The following is a 10,178-nucleotide window of genomic DNA, read 5'->3' as shown; positions in this document are numbered from 1 at the left end:
GTTGTGTTGGTGCATCAAAAGCTTGGAGTATTACACACTTGAGGCTTCAAGTTAGAAGCTCATTTTGCATCATCTTTTCATCATCTTGCTCATAAAATTCTGCCCTCATTTAATCTTGAGGAGGTACATTCTTACTTCCTTGCTATTATATGTAAGTATATATTCATGACTTGATAACTTCATGGAATTCAATCTAAGTGGTTAAACATATAAACTTGTTTTCTTAATAATTATGCTTCCGCTTTCTAAATTGGTTTTGAGATTATATCTACATTAAGAAACTTGTTGTTATGTTGAATTCCATCATCTTCAAGAATGTTTTAGCACCTGTGGTGTCATTGTTGATATTAAGTCCTGGCCTGACCAGCCACCAGCGATATGCGTTTCTGAAGTTCAAATCACGTTTTGTTGTTGAAGCTGCTATTCTCAAGATGAATGTCATAACCTTTCTATTGTGGGTGGAATTGTAAACTTCAATCAACATAATTGATGAAATCCAATTTATTAAAATGTGGCAAATGATAACATAATCTTCAAATAGTTTGGTGCAAATTAAGATACATAAAGCAGCAGCATGACATGCTGTATCATACAGAAATCAAATCAAATTTAGTCTTCAACAATGGCGAAATGCTGTATGAAGCTGTGATCACATAACATTCACTTCAGTTTGTTTTGTCCAGATTCTCTATCTGCTCCTGAAATAGTTTCTTGGCTTCAAACAGAACCGTGTGAACTTCATCCCAATGAGGTGCAGTTGCACTCTTTATATCTTCGATCCATTGAGACACTTTCTTAAAAGGGCTAAATATCCGCTCGTGATTCTTCTCACTCAAAAGCTGAAAACACATGCAATATCTATCGCGTTTAGTTACAGAATTAACCAAAACCACGATCAAATGAGAAACCTTGATCAATTCTTTTGATGAGATAAGTTTTTATATCATTACCTGAAGTTCCATAATTTCACTTACTAAGCAGAGGTCTGCTAATGATGGTTCCGATCTTCCAACCAAAAACTTTCCATCTTTTAGCCAAAAATCTTCAATTATAGACAATGATTTCACAAGCGTTTTCTCAGCTTCTTCAGTCCCTTGAGGGTTTAGTGGGAGGCCTCTCAATGGTAAAAACACCGTGTTTATAAGAACTCCAACTGAAACCACATAGTATAGAATTGATCATATCATAAAACCATCCTTGAAATTTATCTAACATATAATTAAGGTTGTAAAAGTCGCTAGTCGGGGACTATTCGTTTGGGACCTTGTAAGGACTAATAGGCGAAGTTAGAGTCTAGTCAGACGTTGACTAACTTTGACTGCATTTTGACATACTTTGACAGATATTAACCGTATAAATCTGACTTTAAACTAAAAATCTGACTTTGAGCGACTAAATTGACAACTTTGACGAATAAAACAGCTATATATGTATGAAAAATTTGGATCACAGTATTACCTGACCCACGACGAAGATTAGAATGATGCCAGTCTAAAACTGAGTGAACCTTAGCTCTTTCATATATATCACTCGGATACCTACAATATATATAAAGATCATCCATGTTACAACAACATAACAGTTTGTAATGATGTTTAGAATTTGTCTGCAGATAAATAAAACTACGATCAAGTTCGACTCACCAGTGACTAGCCACTCCCGGAAAAGCATTACATAAGTAGATAAGAATCGCATGGCTGAAAGCGAAAACACATTTTTTATACATTATTTAAAGTATTTAAACCGAAAAATGAAGGTGCATATTTCATTAGTTAGATCAAAAAAATAAAAATAAAACCTCTCAAAAAGCTTAAAGTCTCCATGGACTATTGCTGGAACTTGTGACATAGGATTTATTTCTGCATAAACAGCACAAGTAAATATACTTATGCTAATTAGTTAATAATTCTTTTCTGATCTATGTTATATTGAATAACAAAAACAAAAAATTGCACAATCTTAACACAAAACAATTAAAGATTTTTATGTAATGAACCTTTATATTCAGGGGCATGTTGTTCATCTTCCAAGATTTTTACCGTGATTTCCTCAAACTCTATTCCATTCATCCTTCAAAATTACATAAAACACAATTACAGTCATAAAAGAATACAATTTTTTTTTTTATATCAAGAATCAATCCAACAGTAAACAAAAACATGCTTAAACCTTAATTCACACAATGTGAAATTTTAAAAAATACACAAACAAATTATTATAGAAAAAAAAGTGGGATTAAAAAACAAACTTGCAGAAGATGAGAATTGCACGAGATGGTTGGGACATTCGATCACAATATATTTTCAACGTTGTCATCTTTTTTCTCTCAAAATTTGGATTACACTTCAAAATTCTACTATATTTCTTGAAAAATATATGATAATAACGAACGTATATATAGATCACATATATAATACTCCGCAGTAATCTAATGAATAATCTAATGGAAGCTTTTATTTGGCTCTACCCAAAAAATATATTCCACTTCTAGTACAATGACTTTCCAATATTTTAATTTTTTCCTATTTTTCTAAAATGTATGATTTGTATTATTCCACGACATTTTTTTAATTTATTATTCGCATCAATGGTTTCATGGCCGTTTTTAGAATATAAATTATATACACGATGCACACCCTGTGCAGCAAATACTAATTAACTACTATGTGAAAATGGAGGTTTTTGCTTTTTCAAAGAGTCTTTTTGATGAGTGTTTGTAATTGTGGAAAAAGTATGATTTTGCTAATAAAGATCTTATTAACAATAAAAAAGTAAGGTCACATAGATCACATTAAGAAACAACGTAACAACACTGAAATATAATAAAACGTTTATAATTATATTTACATCAAAAGTTAAAAAAACGAAACACCAATATGTTGCCAATAAGGTAGTTTTTTTTTCTTCCTACTTGCTAGTGAACCAAGCTCTATGTTATTAAGGCTGCCTGATTTGAGTACTATGAAATGAAACTTTTTTTATGCTGTTATATTTCATCTGATTTTACTTTTACTGTTGCAACATGTGAGACAAGGTGTATGTTTGTGGCCAAGATTTAAAAGGGATGATCAATGAAATAAAGTTTATTAAACATAATGAGGATGATTTTTTTTGGTTCACAAAGAAAAGCTGCCTAGCGACAACCACATTAGGTCCGAACTAGCAAGTAAAACCCTGGGTTACGAGCCCCCGAGTGACGAGACCCGTAACCAAGTGAATTACGAACATTGGTGCCCCCTACATAATAAGGATGATGATGATGATTACTTAATTAATAAAACTATTTATTGCACTCGATGAAAACCCGAGATGGAAGATGGATATCTGAAACTTATTGTGTAGCAATCTACGGGCACTCGATGAAAACCCGAGATGGAAGATGGATATCTGATACTTATTTAAGGGGTAATATTGTTTCTTGGTCGTCCAAGTGTCAACCAACTTTATCTCGTTCGAGTGCAGAAGCCGAATAGCGTGGTGTTGCTAATCTTGTTTTCGATACGTGTTGGATACATAATCTTCTTCTTGAGTTGCATTGTCCGTTACCTAAGTGTACTTTCGTCTTTTGTGATAATGTATCCGCTATCTTTTTGTTAAGAAATCCGGTACAACCAGTGTTGCAGATCTCGGAATTTCTCGGGGAGATCTCGGTTTCAAAACTCAGCCGAGAATATTTTCCCATCTCGTTGAGATTTCTCGGTCAACGGTTAAAATCTCGGTCAACGTCACGATTTCTCGGATTTTCTCGGTGAGATCTCAGATTTTCTCGTAATTTCTCGGATTTTCTCGCAATTTCTCGGATTTTCTTCTAATTTTTCGCTCATTTCTCAAATTTTCTCGTAAAAATCCATATAAATATACATATATTTATATATTTATACATATTTATATTAAAAAAACTAGAAAGTCAACACAAGTCAACGTCCGAGATCTCCCCGAGATTTTTCCGAGATGCGAGATCTCCTCAAAAATGTCCAAACGAGATCTCCCCGAGATCCGAGTTCTCCAACCTTGGGTACAACACCTGTTGGTGATTTTAGTGTCATCCAACATTCATTTTAGTTAATTGAGATTTACTTGAATGCAAGAGTTAGCTAGTTATATTTAACAACGGGTTCGGAGAGTGTGGAGTACACGCCCGTAAGAGTTGGCTGCTAACTGTCGCGTAATTTCGGGGGTCAAGGGGCCCCCTTGCGGGGTCCAAGGGGCAAGGGGCAGCGCCCCTGGTTGGGTGTTATAACAGCCAAGTGTTATAACAGTTTTTCCCGCCCATCATGAAAGGTTACATCCTTTCAGAAATATAACTGATTCATATACAGTTTTCATGTTTGTTTTTTTTTAACATTCTGCATTCACAAAAACTACAGAAACACACAGACTCTCTTTGATACATTGATTAGTGATTTCATTGCCAAAAACACTAATTGCGTTCTTGTCTTATCCCTGTAAAGATTTCGTGATACCAAGGCAATCATTAGGTCGAAATACTTTTTAATGAAAGTGAATACACGATTTAAGAATCAATCCGGACAATCAATTCATACCCAATTTCTAACAACAACAACGCACGGAACATATTGAGTTGGATATTCATTTTATTCGTGAGAAATTTTCCCATGGAGAAGTTCGTGTTTTGCATGTACCATCACGATTTCCAATCGCCGATATTTTCACGAAAGGGTTACCGTGTCCTTTTGTTTGATGAATTTTGGGACAGTATCAGCCTTCGAACTCCTCACGCTGCGACTGCAGGGTGTATTAGTCATACGTATTCTAGTTAGATACGAATTATATTTAGACTAGATTTTTAATTGTGATAAACATGGAATGTGTATTATCTTGTCCTATAAGTTAGGAAAGTTGTTATGTATTAGGAATGAGAAGAGATCATTGAATCTCAAAAGTAACAAAAAAGTTAGGATTCATATATCAACACACAAGGTGTTGGGGTGCAAACTCAATCCCATATAGGAGGGAGATAAATTCCAAGGGCAATATATAAGTTAGTGGGCTACTCCCTCTATTACCAATTGGTTTTAGAGTGGAACCTCATTAGCTTATATGATTGTGATACTTGGTAGTTAATTGGGCTAGAAAAAAAAGATCCTACAAACTGGTATTAGGGCTATGGTGAGCCCAATTATAATGTGGAAGATAAATCTTCGGTCCCTCAGTTTGGCAACGATAATGGAGCCATGGTGCCTTATATCGAAAGTATTCCTTCCCAAGGCGTGGAAGTGCGGCGTGTCCCGATGGTGAATGAAAAGTGAAAGAAAGATATCGGCGGTATAAGAGGCGTGTCCCGGTAGTGAAAGAAAAAGAGACCGACGATATAAGATGGCGGGAGTATCGTTGAAGGGGAGGCTCGGTGATGTGGTCTTCAGTTTGAGGGGAGGATTGTTGGGGTGCAAACCAAATCCCACATAGGAGGGAGATAAATTCCAAGGGCAATATATAAGTTAGTGGGCTACTCCCTCTATCACCAATTAGTTTTAGAGTGGGACCTCATTAGCTTATATGATTGTGATACTTGGTAGTTAATTGGGCTAGAAAAAAAAGATCCTACATAAGGCGGGTCGTGTTTATACCCAATGATACCCATTGCTCGCGATAAACCCGAATGCTGTCAAAAATATGTACGCCCATTGTTAACAAAGATGCACTACTTCGACCATCTAGTTTTATGCAACTTGCACGCTCGGGGGGCTTGATTACCTGAGGTTTACCCTCTATGGGTCGGGGAGCCGACTGCCAATGTGCTCATTCATAGCGGGTTTTCTCGCTAATAAAAAAAAGACTTGACATGTTACGTCACCTGGCAGTCCTTATAGTGGCGGGTCAGTTGGATAGGGCAATGCTGTGTAAGAATTTAGGTAAATCCTACATCGACTGTAGCCGTGAGAGATTTTTGGGTTAAAAGATAAATTTCATATTTAAAGAAAAAAGAAGATAAATTTCATCCTTACCAAGCAACAACTGTAGTTGGAGACGTTGCAACCCAAGGAGAACGTATGCAGTTGTTCTTGAGCTGGAGGGACCCTCGGTCCACTGCTATATTCGTTACATTCTGTTTTGTTTGCAGCTATTTTGTTGTACGTGACACCATTTTCAACAGTTGCAGCTCTGATTGTTATTTACATGATGAGGCACCCACAGTTTCGCCATCGTTTGCCTTCTGCGCCTATTAACGTTTTCCGAAGGTTGCCAGCTAGGACGCACAATACACTCTAAACATCTTGCATCTGCATAGCCAAAGAAGAATTGCTAGTTAACTATTCAACAGATAAGATATCTTGTAGTTTCTGTTATTTAGATTGTTATTAAAGAAACTTAACGATATCAATCATCAATTGTTTATATTAAAAAATTTGCTTTAGTTATATACATTGCAAACTTGCTTCTACCATTAATATACTTTTTTTCTTCTCTTTGTTGCTAAAAGATTTTAATAAGGCTACATTTGTTAACAATTGATATGCGGAATTTTTAAAGTAAAGAAAATGATTTGATTATTGTTGATTGAATTATGAACAAGGAGGTAAATAAACCTTGAGGACTACATTTTGATTATATTGAGTTTTTTTATGTACACTGAAAATAACTCTATTTATAGAGCCTAAAATACAACAGAAAGATTGTAGCCGTTGGGTTGTATCCGTTGAAGCCTGCAGCTTTGTTTGTATCCCTTGAGAGCAGGTGCATGTGACCAACTAGTCTGACATGCCACTTTTGAATATTCATATATTTATTTTATTTTCTAACACTCCCCCTCAAGTTGAATAGTGGGATTTCCACAATTCAACTTGCTCAATACATCGTTGAGGAGTCTTCCGTTGACTAGTCAATCACAAGCTAGTCTTCAATTTTGTTCAATCGATTTCCGACTTGAACTTCTTTGGTTTGCCTCGATCATCAAGCTCCCGACATGAACCTAGTTCAATTTTGAACCTTTACTAGTTCGCCAAGGAGTATTCATTTTCTAGACATGAACCCAGTCTAACTTGGACCTTTATTGGTTCGCCTAGGAATATTCATATTCCAACATGAACCCAGTTCATTTTTGAAACTTATTTGGTTCGCTTAGAATATTTAAGTTTCATTTTCCTGACATGAACGCAGTTCAACATGAACCTTGTTTGGTTCGCCAGAAGTATTTAAGTTTCCCGACATGAACCCAGCTCCACTTGAACCTTGTTTGGCTCGCCTGACATGAACCCAGTATAATCTTGAACCTTGTTTGGCTCGCCTGACATAAACCCAGTTCAACTTTAGCCTTGTTTGGTTCGCCCGAAGTTTATTGCTTTATTCCTGTGATGCCCCGTACAAAACCATCGTGTACGAATCATCAACAACAGTATCATTACAAGGTCAAACACTATATGCTATTTCAAAATACGTTTGCATACACGATAAAAGGTAACGTCATAACGAACGTCAAGTGTTTTACACCAACAGTATGCTTCTACGAATAGCAAGCATGAATAAATGTATGTGACCCTTAGGTCGTTACAAAACATAGTTTCAAATGTATTAAAGTTTGAATGCAAGATAAACAGTTCATGCGGTGATGACTCTAGAGCAGCGGGTGTCTACAGCAAGACTAGCACGACAGCGGAAGCAATTAACCTTAAGCACCTGAGAAAAACATGCTTAAAAACGTCAACACAAAGGTTGGTGAGCTATAGTTTAAGTATAACAGTATGTAAGGTAGGCCACGAGATTTCAGTGCTACAAAGAGCGTTTCAAAACAGTATGATAAAGTATATGTTAACCGTGGGCACTTGGTAACTAACTTAACGTTTATACCCTCTGAAAGTACACTTGGAAAGTGCGTATGTCTACAAAGTATTAAACACTCGTTAAATGCTAGCGCGACTAGCCCGAGTGGGGATGTCAAACCCTATGGATCCATATCTAAAATTCGCGTTCACCGGTTCAAAAACCAATGACTAAACGTTACCGAGCTAAAGGGAATGTTTCTGCCGTTATATAACCCATACATATATAAGTTTAAGTACTCTTGCCTAGTATGTAAAACATAAAATCCGCATGTATTCTCAGTTTCCAAAATAAGTTAAAGTAAAAAGGGAATGCTATAACTCACAATGATAAAGTAGCGGTAAAGTATGACTCGGAAAGTAAGCAAGTAATGAAGGTTGTCCAAATGGGTCCTCAACCTAAGTAAAATAGTACTAAGTTAGTAAATCATCCGAATAGGTTTAAAAGTATGTAAATAAGGTCTTAAGGGTCATCATCATTCATCATTCAACAAAAGGTGTAAAGTAAGTTTCGTTCATGAAATGAGTTTAAAACAAAGGCTGAGTTCGGTCAGTCACCACGGCCTATATACCTACTGAAATAAGGTGAGACCAGTGGCCATGGATCCGTATATGAGTCCTTTAGTTGTGGTAAAAATTACAGAAGCAAACTCATCTTCGTTTGACCGTGGCGACGGTCTAAGTGCGAGTAGGTCAGAATTTTCAGCACAACGTTAAATGGACATAGTGACGATCGGAGGGCCATAAATCCTAAACCATAACTCGGATTAACACGAGTCCTATATGAAAAGTTATCTAATCGAACAGAGCTATCGGAAAATCATAATTACAGTAGCCCAGGTCGTACGGGTCAGACACAGAAACAGTAGAACAGTAGGGTCAGTAGGTTCCGGTGGTTCTTGGTGCTCGATGCTTATCATGGTTCTCATCCTTGATGCATATAGCTTCAAGTGTACAACTCGTTGATGTGTTTGCATCATTTTCACCAAGGTTTGACCATCATAACCCAAATGTAAGTCTAAGACATGAAGCACAACTCACTTAAGTGTTGCAAGTGTTTTGATGAACCAAAGTTACATCAAAGTCTTAGATCTAACACATACATGAACTTTAAAACTAATAATAAGTTACAAACTTGAAAGTAAACTAACTAATCAAGATCTTAAGATGTAGAACATAGTTCTTAGTTAGATCTTAAAGATCCAAGACCCAAAAGTCTAGATCTAAAGTTATTAAGTTAAATCTAACACAAGTGTATGAAGTTATAACTAAAGAGTTACACTTCTATGTTCTTGAACTTTTAAAGTTAACTTTAGTTCAAGATTAATGAGATCAAAGTTAACTAGTAACATTTGACCAATATTAATCAACAAAAATAAATTTAAAGTGCATAATATGAAGTAATAAACTAAGTAAACAAGTAAATAATTCATGGCGGTTCATACTTTAAAGATTCAAACCAAAGTTTGATCTTTAAGAATGTAAACTTTTAAGTTTACAAACATGATTCACAAGTATGATTTTTATCACCATGAACTTACAATCTTTAAAACAACATAAGTAGAACATAAACTAGTAAGTTTAGTTCTTGTGTGTTCTTGAAATTACAAGATAAAATGAAGAATGAAACTAGTAAGTTTGATTCTTGAAATTAGTGAAGAACAACAACATCAACAACTAGTAAGTAACTTATCAAAGACAAGTAACAAGTTAACAACAAATAATGATGATGATGCATGTTGGATTCAGTTTTACAAAAGAGAAAAGAGGAAGAAGTTGCTCATAATACTTACAAGAAAAGAGAGAAAAAAGAGAGAAAGTAAGTTGTAAGTTTGAGGTGTTTTGTGTGTGAGAAAAAGAGAGCAAAATGCTAGCAATATGTGATCAAAATTTAAAACAAAAAAACACTACCAAGGCCATAAAGGCCACGGCCTGCAGCAACAAAAGGGGGGAGGGAAATGTTCAATGGTTCCTTGCATGTTAAAGCTTAAAAGATTGGTTATTAGGTGGCCATGCATGGGGATAACAAGTAACTAGATTCCAATGTGACTTAAACCAACTAGTTGTAACTTAATGATGCTACTTACATGAAAGAATGGGCTAAGTAATCCATTTAAGAAGTAGGGTGGGCTTATAAGCCCAAGTATGTATGTAAGTAACAAGTTAAATGAATAAGCCCAAGTCCAAATAAATAATAATCCAATAAAAGCCCAAGTAATTAACTAGTAACCATAGTTAATTAAAATGATTAAGAAATTAATCATGAATGTAAATAATATTCAAAAATATTATTCGTAAAAGTTTCGTGTGTCACAAAGACGTTTCGGGCAATTAAAGTCAAGTACGGGCAATCATGGCAACATGTAAATGTAATAACATACATTCGTTTAATCACAAGTA

At 35.5% G+C, this 10,178-nt stretch overlaps 1 pseudogene; it reads right to left on the bottom strand.

The window, feature by feature from the left end:
- Positions 1-486: 486 nt before the first annotated feature.
- Positions 487-2,411, bottom strand: LOC139851895 (glutathione S-transferase T1-like; annotated as a pseudogene).
- Between the last annotated feature and the right edge of the window lie 7,767 nt (positions 2,412-10,178).

Source organism: Rutidosis leptorrhynchoides, chromosome 6, assembly GCF_046630445.1.
Source record: "Rutidosis leptorrhynchoides isolate AG116_Rl617_1_P2 chromosome 6, CSIRO_AGI_Rlap_v1, whole genome shotgun sequence".
NCBI lineage: Eukaryota > Viridiplantae > Streptophyta > Magnoliopsida > Asterales > Asteraceae > Rutidosis > Rutidosis leptorrhynchoides.
The sequence above is the reverse complement of the archived record's forward strand: the minus strand, read 5'-3'. Positions and strand labels throughout refer to the sequence as shown.